This window comes from Rhinoderma darwinii, chromosome 3 (assembly GCF_050947455.1).
Source record: "Rhinoderma darwinii isolate aRhiDar2 chromosome 3, aRhiDar2.hap1, whole genome shotgun sequence".
Lineage (NCBI taxonomy): Eukaryota > Metazoa > Chordata > Amphibia > Anura > Rhinodermatidae > Rhinoderma > Rhinoderma darwinii.
Genome location: NC_134689.1, coordinates 164072380 through 164086140, shown reverse-complemented (window position 1 = coordinate 164086140; position 13761 = coordinate 164072380). Strand labels below are relative to the sequence as shown.

The following is a 13761-nucleotide window of genomic DNA, read 5'->3' as shown; positions in this document are numbered from 1 at the left end:
ACACACACTTTCATACACAATTAAACTAATACTTTGTTGAATTACACTTTAACTTTATGACAGCATTCAGTCTTTTTGGGTAGAAGTCTATCAGCATGGCACATCTTGACTTGTCAATTGTTGCCCACTCTTACTTGCAAAAGCACTCCAAATCTGTCAGATTGCAAGGACATCTCCTGTGTACAGCCCTCTTCAGGTCACCACACAGATTTTCAATGGGATTCAGGTCTGGACTCTGGCTGGGCCATTTCAAAACTTTGATCTTCATCTGGTGGTCATTCTTTTGTTGATTTGGAGGTATGCTTTGGGTCGTTGTGAAATTCCTCTTCATCTTCAGTTTTTTTTTTACCAGAGGCCTGCATGTTTTGTGCCAATACTGCCTGATATTTGGAACTGTTCATAATTCCCTCCACTTTGACTAAAGCCCCAGTACCAGCTTCAGAAAAACAGCCCCAAAGCATAATGCTGCCTCCACTATGCTTCTCTGTGGGTATGGTGTTCTTTTAGTGATGTTCAGTGTTGGCTTTGCGCCAAACATACCTTTTGGATTGATGGCTTAAAAGTTCAACCTTTGTTTCATCAGACCAGAACACGTTTTACCACGTGCTTTTGGCAGATTTGATGTAGGTCTTTGGAAAACATAGCCGGTTTGGATGTTTTTCTTTGTTAGAAAAGGCTTCCGTCTTGCCAACCTACCCCCCAGCCCAGACATATGAGGAATACGGGAGATTGTTGTCACGTGCACTACACAACCAGTACCTGCCAGAAAGTCCTGCAGCTCCATTAATGATGCTGTAGACCTCTTGGTAGCCTCCCGGACAAATTGTCTTTTCATCAAGTTTTGAGGGACGTCCAGTTCTTGGTAATGTCACTGTTGTGCAAAATGTAATCCACTTCTTAATGACCGTCTTCACTGTGTTCCATGGTATATCTAATGACTTGGACATTTTTTAGTACCCTTCTCCTGACTGATGCCTTTCAAAAATCAACGTTTTTCAAAAGCCTTCATAGAGAAGGTGAAACGTTGTAGTGGATGCTGGATGAATAAACACAAATTTCTTTTGAGTGCTGCTTCGTTCTCTTTTCTTTGGATATACGTGTGTGCAGGGAGAGGTCACTCCTTGTTCGAAAGCTGAGCACCAGCCTTAACAGGCAAGCAATCACAGTGCTGCTCCTATACTTGATTTGTCATATATATATACACACACACACACACACACACACACACACACACACACACACACACACACTATTAGGGATTACTGATGTCATAGAGAGGGATCCCCTGCTTGGAATCCCCCTCTATGCCCCAGAAAAGAGAGCTGTTGTGTAAGAGCAGCTCGCACTTTTACGGACCCAGCGCATCGATGCATTAATGCATTGTAATTCTACATTTCCCCTGCAGCAGATGTTGCAGAAGAAATGTATGCCTAGATGTGTCTTACCCTGGTGAAAGGAGCTGGACCCATTGCGGTAAGCTGATCGCCATGCCAGCTTCTTTATAAAAAGGTGACTTCAAAAGAAAACTCCTTTCTTGCATTTTAAAGGCTGTGGTACTCTAGACTGCCTCTTAACTTCCTGTCTAGGTGACCAGAATTTGATCACATGTAGCTACGACACAGAAGTGGTCACACCAAGTTCTACAATACATTGCAACCTTATGATACACAAGCTTGTGTCTGCTCTCTACCACTCAGACAGCAGGATATGTTAGAAGATTGCACAACAAAACAGCCAGGTCCAGGATCAAAATGTTCCAGAGAAGTAAGAAACCATGGAGAAACAAGATATTTAATAACTTGTGCTCTCTGTGTACTAGAGAGGCTTTGAGGAATTATGGTGCAGTAAGTGAAGACGGGCTTTAATTTTTTACTGGTTACAAGTATTACTGGTTACAGATACAAGCACATTATATTTAATTACCTTCACGTGATAGACTATAAAAATGACCATAATGAAATTAGACTACAGCAACAACACTCGAGATTTCCACCAAGTTTTGCTCTATAAAACATTGAACACACAATGTCATTGTTCCTGTACTTTGCTTTCAGGTGGAGATCTACTTCTAAGGGAGTTCTAAAGCCCAGCACATTTGTGACTTTTGTAAGATTAGAGCTTCTGTATACAAAAGCTTGAAATGAAAACTGTTTCCTGCTGAATAGACTTGTAAGGCAGATCAAGGACCGTTCATTCGATCATGACAAAAAAAAAATCCATTCAATTCCACAAGAGATTGATTCTTTGATAAAGAATATTGTGAGGCCTCCTGGAGAAAATGAGCTTTAGAAGTAACAGCTTTTAATCAACACCCTATAATAAGAAAAAAAAATATCTACCAAAACATGCCTTTAATAACATCAGGGGGTGAGAATTTAGACGTGGCCTTTAATATGGAATTGATACATAGAAAAACAAAAGGTTATAAAAGCCTTTACAAATAAACATATGGGACTTTTAGTTGCTACAAACTGAATACAACTATATTATATAGAATTTTGTAGCCACCCAGTCCTATAAAACTATAAAATTAAGATATGAACTACATTCATAAATGTTATCAAATGACTTGATGTTTTTATATGAAAATATATGTTCACCTTCCCCAGACACAGAGTAGCGCTGATCAGCAAGGCAGCTAGTCACATAGATGACAATAACTCCCAGCAGAACCAGTGTGACAATGAGGTCACAACCCTGGAGAATGGGTTGACAGAATGTAGAACGTTCACGAATGTAGAACAGTGTTTGTGAGACTATGCACCTGTGTGTGTATTCATATTACCATTTAAATTGACCTTTTCTAGGTGTTCCAACAGTTACATTCACTGCAGTACTCCTCCATCTGGGAAATGCCTACAGAACTGTTCATCCTGATCCTCCTGGTCTATATGGGTAATACTAAAATTGGCAGAAATACTGTTATACGTATAAGCAATGCAGTTTCACAAAGACCCTTAATGGCATGTAAATTCATCAATAGGATTTTTTTTAAAAATAAAACTTAGAGCCCGGGGCTATTGCACTTTAATACCCAAATATTACCATTATACGCTGCTATATAACAAAAGGTGGCTTGCTCTCAGGTGTATGGGTATCCTGTACAATTGTGAAGATTTTCACACCCTAAACTTCTAAAATTATTTTCACCTTTTCTGTAACATTTATGGCGGATTCACACGACCATGTTATGTCCGTAATGGACGGAACGTATTTCGGCCGCTAATCCCGGACCGAACACAGTGCTAGGAGTCCCTGTTTTCAGTATGGGACAGTTGTCCTGCAGCGAGGCAGGGACTCCTAGCATCGTACATAACTATGATGCTAGGAGCCCGGCTCCCTGTACTGTGTTCGGTCCGGGACTTCCGGCCGAAATACGTTCCGTCCATTACGGACGTAACATGGTCGTGTGAATCCAGCCTTACTGGTAAATTACTGCAATGGGCAAAACTTACATACAATGAGACATGTGAAAGTTCCCATGAGTTGTAAGTTTGTTTGTTTTTGTATTTGTTTAGCTATGTTCACACAGAGTTTTTTGATGAGTTTTTTGACGCAGAAACCGCGCCGCAAAACTCGGCAAAAACGGCCCAAAGATGCCTCCCATTGATTTCAATGGGATGTGGGGGTGGTTTTCTCCCGCGAGCTGTAAAACTGTCTCACGGGAGAAAGAAGCGACATGCCCCATCTTCGGGCATTTACACATCTGACCTCCCATTGACTTCAATGGAAGGCAGAAAAAGCGTATTTTGCGGCGTTTTATGCCTGCAGCGCTCAATGGCTGCGGGGCGAAAAACGCAGCGAAAATCGGCGTGCAGGGAGAGGAAAATCTGCCTCAAACTTCCAAACGGAATTTTGAGGCAGAAATTCTGCCTGCAAAAAACTCAGTGTGAACATAGCCTTTGGGTGTTTTTTCATGGGAAATATTCTTTAATATAATTTAATATAAAAATAAAAGCATACTTTTGTGTCTTTCTTACTGTAAACTGGTGTATTTTGTTGGCTAAAAGAAGCAATAAATGCATTTAAGGTTTTTTTTATTATGGAATACATTACTTATTAATAGCTGATTTCTAGATTTCCAATGCATTTTTCATATGCCAGAGCCAGCTACTAAAGAAAACAATGGCTTGTAGCCCTTCAGTTTAATTAATCAGCGTGGAGAGAACTGGTTCTTATTAGTATATGGAATATTCTGATTTCATTTCATAGTGCAATCCATAATCTAGGAAAAATACAATACAGACCATGAATTAACGATGACATAGAAAGTCTACAGTGAATATGGTCATTAGCTGACCTGAGGCATCAAGCCAAGACAATATATTAACATGATTTTAATAACCCATTATATTTTCTTGGTCACTTTTCTTCATTACAAAATGACAAATAGTAACTCTCACGTCCTACAGCTACTCCTCAGGCTCATGAAGCTCTCCATCTCTTTGGGAAGAGGCTGCCTGGAGCGCACACCGGAAAACTAGATTAGATCCTTAACAAATTCTTCCTATTGTATTAGCAATGTATCAAGTGGTAGAATAAGCAGCACAGTGAGTATATAACGCCATCTGCTCTACCTTATTAGGGCTTCCCTACCTGGTGCGCTCATCTGGCGGTTAATAATACATTTGACTCAAATTAAGATTAAAGTATTTATGATTGGCACAACAAATTTTGGAAAATACAATTGAATGGAAAATCAGATTAGTATGTATATTAAGTAGACACATAATGAGGAATTTATAATTTTACGGATTTATGCTTCTGAATTTCCTATTTTCATAAATTCAATTTGTATTATATGGTATACAGTACAAAAGAGATTGCAACATGATAAATATTTTCAGCAGAATCTGTGGAGGAACAGAGAGGTATAAATGAAGCGGTATAACTACCACACACATTTCACAGTCCTGAGGAAATGTTAGCGTAATGTCAGAGATATCCTATTTGCTATAATACATGTATGGTTTGTCCTAGCTTTTCACAGGAAATGTGCTCAATCTTCACTAAGCTAGCATGACACAAGCATCACCATGTGAGTCTAGACACTATTAAAAGCACAGGAATAAAAATTGTCTCTGCATGTAGGATTTAGCTAAGACAGCCGATAGTAGCGTTATAGAAAATGCTACCCTGAGGTAGAAAGAAAGTGAGGTAGACTGGATGATCTGACGACCAGAATATTTTAAGCAGGTTATTTTTATGAACTAAAATAATAACATAAGCAAAGTGAGCAAATGTTAAAATAGTTGATATACTTCAGAGCTCCATATCACCCATAGCGACAATAAGAGCAATGCCAGAGCTCCCCCATAAACAGAATAAGTCAGGGAGTGCCCCTACAAACAGTGACTGTCAGAAAGTGGTTCTATAAACATTCTTCACATAAAGGCTGTGTTCACATTAGCGTTGCCCTTCAATTGAGGGGTTCCATTGGAGGTTAACCCCTCAACGGAAAGGCAAACGGAAACTTTAGCTTCCGTTTGCATCACCATTGAGATAAATGGTGACGGAAACGTGGCTAAAGGTTTAAGTTTCTCACCGTTGTGACAGGGTTCCGTTGTTTTGATGGAATCAATCGTGCAGTCGACTGCACTATTGATTCAGTCAAAAACAACGGAACCCTGTTACAACGGTGAGAAACTTAAACCTTTAGCCACGTTTCCGTCACCATTGATCTCAATGGTGATGTAAACGGAAACTAAAGTTTCCGTTTGCCTTTCCGTTGAGGGGTTAACCCGACGGAAACCTCAGACGGAACCCCTCAACGGAAGGGCAACGCTGATGTGAATTGGCCCAAACAGTGCCATAAACATTATACTTATCTTCTTCTTGTCAACAAGTGGTCACTCACATGTCACTTCCTCTACCAATGCTAATTCTGGTCCCCCATTTTTTAAGAGACTTCGGAAAAATCTGGGATGGTTGGCAAGTATGTCTTATGCTGCACATTATACAGTACTTGTAGTGGCGGATTAAGTAGACCATAGGCCCTGGGCAGTTCCTCAAACTTGGGCCCACCTTTCCCACCGCCGCTCTGCTGAGCCTATAGTGAACACCACCTATCTGTGCGAGCATTGACAAATGGGTGTTGCGATTCCCCTTGTCAAAGGGCTGTGTCCCTACATACTGACAGTCGCAAACCATTGCTGACAGTATCATGCTGTGTAGGGACACATCCTCTTCTCACTGTTGATGGTAACACACATTTATCTATTAGTCGTGGACTACACAAAGACTTTATGTAGAATTCAAGGATTTCCTTTAACAGACATGTCAGTAGAGGGGACAGATCCTCTTTAAATCCAGTGACTCACAAGTGATGTCTTCTTTGATGGGAGTCGTTTTATTTTATTTTCTTCCCCATCTGACACAGACCGCTATGGCGACTTCTGATGACTGCAGAGTTTCCTGATGGGAAATCTTTGCCCCCACTTCTGACGTCATTTCCAGCCTCTATAGAAACACAAAAATTCAGACCCCCCCAGGCCCATACATTAAAGGGGTTGTCCAGGCAAAGACCAGTTTTTCATACTGATGATCTATCCACAGGATAGTTTATCAGTATATGATCGGTGTGGGTCTGACACCTGGACTCCGCACTTACTAGCTATTGGATCCATATACTGCATAGATGGCTCCACATACTGCATAGCGGCTATGCTGCAGAACTTCAACTCTGCTTCTATTCACTTGAATAGGAGCAGAACTGCGGTATTGAAGCACACCTATATTGTGACCAGAGCCATCTGCTTCCGGCATGGACATCCGGTGCCCGGAGGCATCCAGAGCAGCTGATTGGTGCAGGGTCTGGGTGACAGACCCCCACCGATCATACACTGATGACCTGTCTTGTGGATAGGTCATCAGTATGATAAAACAATCCGTGCCTGGTCAACCCCTTTTACTCAGACTAATAAATTTGGACTCCAGACCAGACTCTGGAATACATACAGACCCCAGACCTTCTAAACTATTGCAGTCCCCAGACCAGACACCCCTAAACAAATACAGACCTCCCAACAAGCACCCTAAATAAATACAGACCCTTGGCAAGACCCCCTAGATACAGACCTCGGACCAGACCCCTAAATACAGACCCCAGACCTGACCCCCTAAACAAATAATGAACCCAGACCTGACTCCCTAAACTAATAGAACCCAGACCCCTAAATATAGACCCCAGACAAGACCTCCTAAATACAAGCCCCAGACCAAACCCCTAAATACAGACTTACGTACATAGCAGCTCATTCTTCTCTCTTGCTGCTGTTCTAGCACCTGTGGTCATGTGACCTGCAGGTCTCCAAACAGTAACAAGAACTGAAGACATAAGGTCATGTGACCCTATTTCTTCAGGTCCTTTTGCAGGACACAGACAATGCAGTTCTGTTGCGTTTTTTCTGCAATTCGCGTCAAAAACGCAACAAAACTGCGTTGTATTTTTGGCGGCCATAGGCCCCCCAGGAGCCCAAAATGCCCCTATTATGATCCGCCATTGAGCCATCCTTGCTGCATGAGACATCAAAATTAACTGAAACTTATGCTTGAACTAATTTTGAACTCATAGGCTACCTCCAACTTCAATTAAAAATGTCCTGTTTTGTGCTACAGCGCCTATGCTCTGTGTCTCCATGGTAACGAACAACAAACACAATATGTAGTCTGATCCTGCAGTCATTCTCCCTTCTCTCTGTCTTCTACTATCGCCTACATACTTGCAGTAGATTAGCAAGATGTAGGAACAGATTAAAGCAAGTATGACTGGATAAATAAGCTGAGCTGTTGAAAAAAAAATTACATAGGATAGGTAATAATTGTCTGTTCGCTGGGGGCCTCATCACTGGAACTCCCACCGATCGCAAGAACAGGGGTCCTTAATCCCCCGTTCCTCCTCACTGCACCCCGCAGTGAAGAGGAGGTTGAATGAAGCGGCAGTCGAGCATGTGTCCGCCACTCCATTTAATGTCTATGGGATTAAGAGAAACAGCTGAGTGCTGTACTCGGCTGTTTCCGTCAATCCCATAGTCTCAACTGCCACTCCATTCAAAGTTCTCCTCACTGCAGTTGAGCAGTGAGGAGGAATGAGGGGTTTGCAATTGTTCTCGCAATTGGTGGAAGTCATAGCGGTGGGGCGCCCAGCGAACAGACAATTATCACCTATCCATTGAATAAGTGATAATTTTTTCAAATTCTTTTATTTTTCCGTTTTCCAAAACACAAATATAATTGTGCAGACATATGCAGCACTGACATCGGCCCACAAGCCAGTATTGAATAGGTGATAATTGTTGATCCTGGTACAACCCCTTTAGAGGCTATCTCAGAGAGAAAGTAGGCTTGTTCCCAATAGCAATTAATCAACATTCAGGTTTTATTTTCTAAACCAAACTTAAAAGATGAAACAATGACTCTGGATGGTTGCTCTATTAAGAAAAACTCTTTTTTTCATTCATGAACTTTAAAATTCTTTAACTCGCATAAGAGCTAAATCATATTTCCGCTTTTGTTTTCAGGGTTGAACTGCTTGCAATACTGAGAATTTCTGTAAAAATCAAATGTTGTGCTTATACTACTTTACATACCTTACCTTACACTACTTATTTATTTTTTTATTAGCTTTATAGAGGCCCCAGAAATGTACACTTGCGGTACATTATGGGATGGAGAGGTGCAGTGTGCTCCATCCCATATATCAAACAGTATTCTAGTTCTTACAGTGATGGTAAGGTTATGCAACTTTCTAATACATTTCACGGTTTTATTTGTATGTTTTTTTATTGCTATTAGTGGATACATCCAGAGGGTAAAAACCGTTTGGATCATTCCCTAATGACGCATATGCAGGTCTGTTGAAACAAAGAGCTCTGATATAAAGAGAATCTGTCACCACCTTTTTTCTGCCCTCACTGAGGGCAGCATAATGTGGTGACAGTGACGTCGTTTTTAGCGTTATAAGGCCTCAAAATTCCTACACTTTTTTGCTACGGCTTTCGCTGCGCTTTTCTCCCGTGGCCATTGAGTACCGCAGGCAGAGAACGCAGTGAAAAACACTTTTTCTGCCGCCCATTGATTTCAATGGGAGGTCAGAGGTGGAACCGCCCTAAAAAAGGACATGCCACTTTTCTTTCCCTTGAGCGGCTAAAAACCGGCCAAGAATAAAAATGCCTGCAACAAGTGTGTGTAAATAATCTTAGGTTCAAAAACTGTGGCAAAACCACCACGGTAAAAAAGTGTGAACACAGTCATGTGCCTCGTACACATCGCAAAGCCGTGTGCATTGGCCCCTATGAAGGCACAGGGAGTCTCTGCAGTTCTGTATTGTGGAGCTCTTTAGGAGCTCTGTGGACCGCTATAACATGCCTCAGTACGGCACCATAATCTCCCCTAAAAGCAATGCTTCCAGAGGAGGAAACTTCATTATTACGGCAACTGATGGAACATGCCTTTTTTTTCTGGTGCAATTATACAGAAAACGTGTATGAAATCGGAGGCATGGGACTGTACAGTAGGGCCCCATAGAAAGGTATAATATGGATTTGATACAGTTGTATCAAGTGTGGCCGTTCTGGTCAGATTGGTCAATTGTCAACAATTAGCTGTTCGAAATACCCAACAAGTACCAACAAGAAACTAGTACTATTGGGGTCTTGTATAAAGTTTACTCAGAATTATACCATGGTGGATACTGGGCAGTCTGATCTTTGTCTCCCATCTTGAGTTTATGGTGTTTTGCTGTCTAACAGCACTGGGATCAATGAGTTCTGCACTTATATTGTGGTTCTTCAGTAGCAAAAAAAGAGCAAATTCTTTGAACACTCTTCTGAATGAACATACTTGTAAATAATTTAACTGAATCTATGAACAATTCCCTAAGACCCCATGCACACGACCATCATTTTCATCCATAATTACGGATGAAATTGCGGAGCCATTCATTTCTATTGGCCACGGACATCTTTCCGTATATATTTACAGTTGTGTGTCCGGGCCGTAGAAATGATCCGCACATTATAGAACATGTACTATTTTTGTCCGCAATTGCGGAATGGACTCACCCATAGAAGTCAATAGGCGCTTCCGCAATTGCGGACGGCTACGGATGATTATCCGTAGCCGTCGGATCTGTGTTTGCGGACAGTAAAATGAGGCCTTACAGTTCAGGAAGGTATAAAGAATTAAATAGCAAATCCTTCTCATATCATAACTAGAATCAGTCTGCAGTTTTATCTATCCAAAACGAAAAAGTCATACTGTAATATTTTCGTACACTACACGACCATGTGCAGATTAGGAGGCAGAACCTGGCGTGATTGTGGTCACAAGTGTGCTGTATACAATTGCTTTAAATGATGACTTTATTATAGAAGCTATATTCCGTAAGAAAGTAAAGAGTTCACTTTTTTATTGAGATTTGTCTAGCATTAGTTTATTATGACATTTACATGAGATGGTATTGTACTGCTTTTCTCATGTGTGGTAGAGGGGACCAGTTGGGATTGAACCCCTATAGTTGTACCACTGGATTATTTTGCTGTTACATGCCTAAAGGTGGTTTGCTATGAAAAAATATATCAATTATAGTTAGCATAAAAGGAACATTTTAAAAAAAGTCAAGGTTAATGAATTTTCTCATTAGGTAACTGAAGGACAAAACTCTTACAGAGTTCCAAAGTATATCACCATGGTTACCTAACAATGAAATATAGAAGCTCCATGCCCTCATTGTTAAGATACATTACCAGCAGTCCTAATGATAAACATGTTGTAGAGGCCAAGGACAGACATGAAATCCAGTTAACTTATATCTGCGAACATCATGCATGTCATATAATACATGGCATAATGAGAGAAAACATTTTGAGGATTTCCCCACTATAAAAATCTGTTCGACCAAATCAATTTGATATACCATCAGTATCTGATCAGCTGGAAAGAAGGGGTTATGGCACTCAGTAAAGGACAAGAACCCCTGTAGGCTGTTTAAAATAAAAAAGCTGATGGTGCCGAGGCCCTTTAATTTTATGGTGCGGAAACCACTTTTAACCCTAATTGTACTGTTGTATTTAAAAGATATACTGGCCTAAGCATTGGGTGCGTTAGCAAGAAGTAAGGAACTGATGGAAGAGAGCATAATTAGTCAGTTACCATAGAGACACATAGGTCTGTATAGGAGCTGTAGACACAAAACAATAAATCTTTAATTAAGACTATTTGCAAAGTTGCTTTATTTTCCCGATTTGGATGAATTGGAACAATTAAAAAATGGTTGTAAAGTGACACTGTCGCAATACGTTTAGCGGCATTTCCTACAGAAAGACCCCATACACATGCACGCTGGGCTGAACATGCATGTGTCTACAATGGGAGTAAGCAGCTGCAAGACACCTCTGGCAGCACCTTATATCGCACAGGAACGAATCCTTCTTTCCCCCGACATCTGCCGTCGGGGGAGAGAAGCGGGCACCCCCATACATAATAAATAGTTGACCGGTCCTGCCGAAATTTACGTGTTTGGCCGACAATTATCTAATGTGTAAGGAGACTTTAAAGTAGAATGAGTAGCAAAATAATTGGGTAGATTTATTAAAACACGATACAAGTGGTGAAGTGGTTGGTAGCAATTGCGCCTAGAAATAGTAAAACATGCAGTTAAAGGGATACAGGTCATTCCCTACTTTCATTTTGTTTAGGCCAGATCATTGATAGTACAGTTAGCTGGTTTGAAGATACCACCCTCCGTCCATATCACATCACAAGTCTATGTGTATATATTTTATCAAAAAAACTAAATCTCAAATAAAGCAAAATTCATTTCAAGTTTTTCTGTTTGGCTAAAAGATTCAATTTCATTACAAATTGTATCAACAAAATGTTATACACATAATACAGTATGGGATCAATAACAATAAGTTAATTATATGTTTAGAGCTGCAAGCTCATGACTCCGTGACCCATCAGGGCATCATTCATAAAGAAGGCTAAAGATAACTCCCCGAGTAGCCCTCAATGCCAGTCAGCACACACATAATCATGTATGGAGAAACAGGCGGCTAACATTTCTTAACCCAATAGTCTCAAACAATAGCAGAATAAGATTTTCCGGAGTGAGAATTTCATACCTGTGTGAATATATTCTTTATAGGGCCGGAACAACAGAATGCCATTCAATGCTTCTGCTGCCTGGCACCAGCTAGGAAAAATACTTACAATATCACTATTTTCTAAGCAGCATATAATATAACACAGAGGGAGTTTCTATCACCTTACAACTAGCAGTTAAATTAAACAAAAGGTGTGAATATTCCCTTTGTTGGCTCCAGTATGATGGGAGGAGAATTCTCTCTAACAATGGTTTTAGTGAAGCTGAATCTAAAAAAAAAAAAAAGCATGTCATGGTGGTGGAACATAAATATCATAAAAAGCATCCAATACAATCCCAAGTAATATTGCACAGGTATCTACATAGCATTGGAGGAGAACTCCCAATATATTCACATCATCCTCTAGGAATATGATTAGTAGCAGAGATCTGGCAGGAACTGTTGTGCATGTGTGATGATTAATTACTAATGTTCCCTGGTAGATCAATAGCAAGCTGGTGTAGAACCAGCAATGACAGCATAGGGACTGGGCTCAGTAGCCACACATCCAGCATGTGCCTGTAGATGAGGCAGACACTAACATAGCATCACATGCTTTGTAATGAGCAGTTATAGCACATAGTGGTCCATGACAGTGCTACACCACTACAGCATCACATGAAGATCCCAACACACATGTGCAAGTAGAGTGATCACACAATACACAGCACCACACACCCACCACTTCATTGCTGGATACATCTCCCCTATTAGTCAGAGCATAACCTGGTCTACATTCATAGCACACAATCTACAATCCAGGAATACAATCCCACAATAAGCAGTCTGACATAGAAGAAACAAAAGAAAAGAAAAGGTACCTGACAGATGCCATTCCAGGTGCTGGTAATTCCAGGTTGGTCAAGTGCAACCCCTTTTTAGCAGGTTACTATGGAAATGCTCTTCCAGATGGGAAAGGCTGAGCCCTACATCCCATTCACCTAGTGACATGCACAGTGATGAAGCAGGAAGGGGATCACAGCCTGTCTGCCAGTACTTCTCTGTCCCTATGCCTTCCCCTGGCCCTGGGGGACACAGCTTGCAGATCAGCTCCTCACCGTGCCAGAGCCTGGAAGCAAGATGCCATCCTCACACCAGTCTGGGCTGAGAGCTCTGCAGCAAGTGGCGCTGTTCCTTGATTTCCAGGCACAAAAGCAACAGCCAGGCAGCTCTGCACACAGGATCATTGCATGATGCACACAGCCTGGCCAGCAAAGGGGAGACTATAGCACTGAGGCTGCAAGAATCAATATGTTTAACTCCTTGTGTGCTGCTGACTTACAGAATTCACCTCCAATGATGTTACAGTAAAATAAGGGACTGGTAGTATTATGGGTAAGAACAGCTGCAAGGAATGAACAGCTGAAAACAGGAACAGTGTGACCAGCTGATCATTATTAACCTCTCTCTATAGTGCTTGGAGGGCATCCAGGAAGACAGAGGTTAATATTAGCAGGTGGACCATTAATTCTGCATGTTACGGGAAATAAAATGAGCATTTATTTACATTGGGGGTGACCAAAGGAATGACCTAAGATTTGCAAATGCAATAAAATGCCCCAAAAAAAGAGAAAAATTGGAATAGAGAAGAACAAATATATAAAAATTCTCTTTT

General features: G+C 41.0%; 1 protein-coding gene across 1 annotated transcript in view; it reads right to left on the bottom strand.

The window, feature by feature from the left end:
- The window catches only part of LOC142749240 (neuron navigator 3-like), a 508575-nt gene extending 495049 nt beyond the window's left edge, over positions 1 to 13526 (bottom strand). Inside the window, exon 1 of the mRNA XM_075856999.1 lies at positions 12968 to 13526. The gene's annotated coding sequence lies outside the window, so the exon portion shown is untranslated. The remainder of the gene's footprint in view (positions 1 to 12967) is intronic.
- Positions 13527 to 13761: the final 235 nt, after the last annotated feature.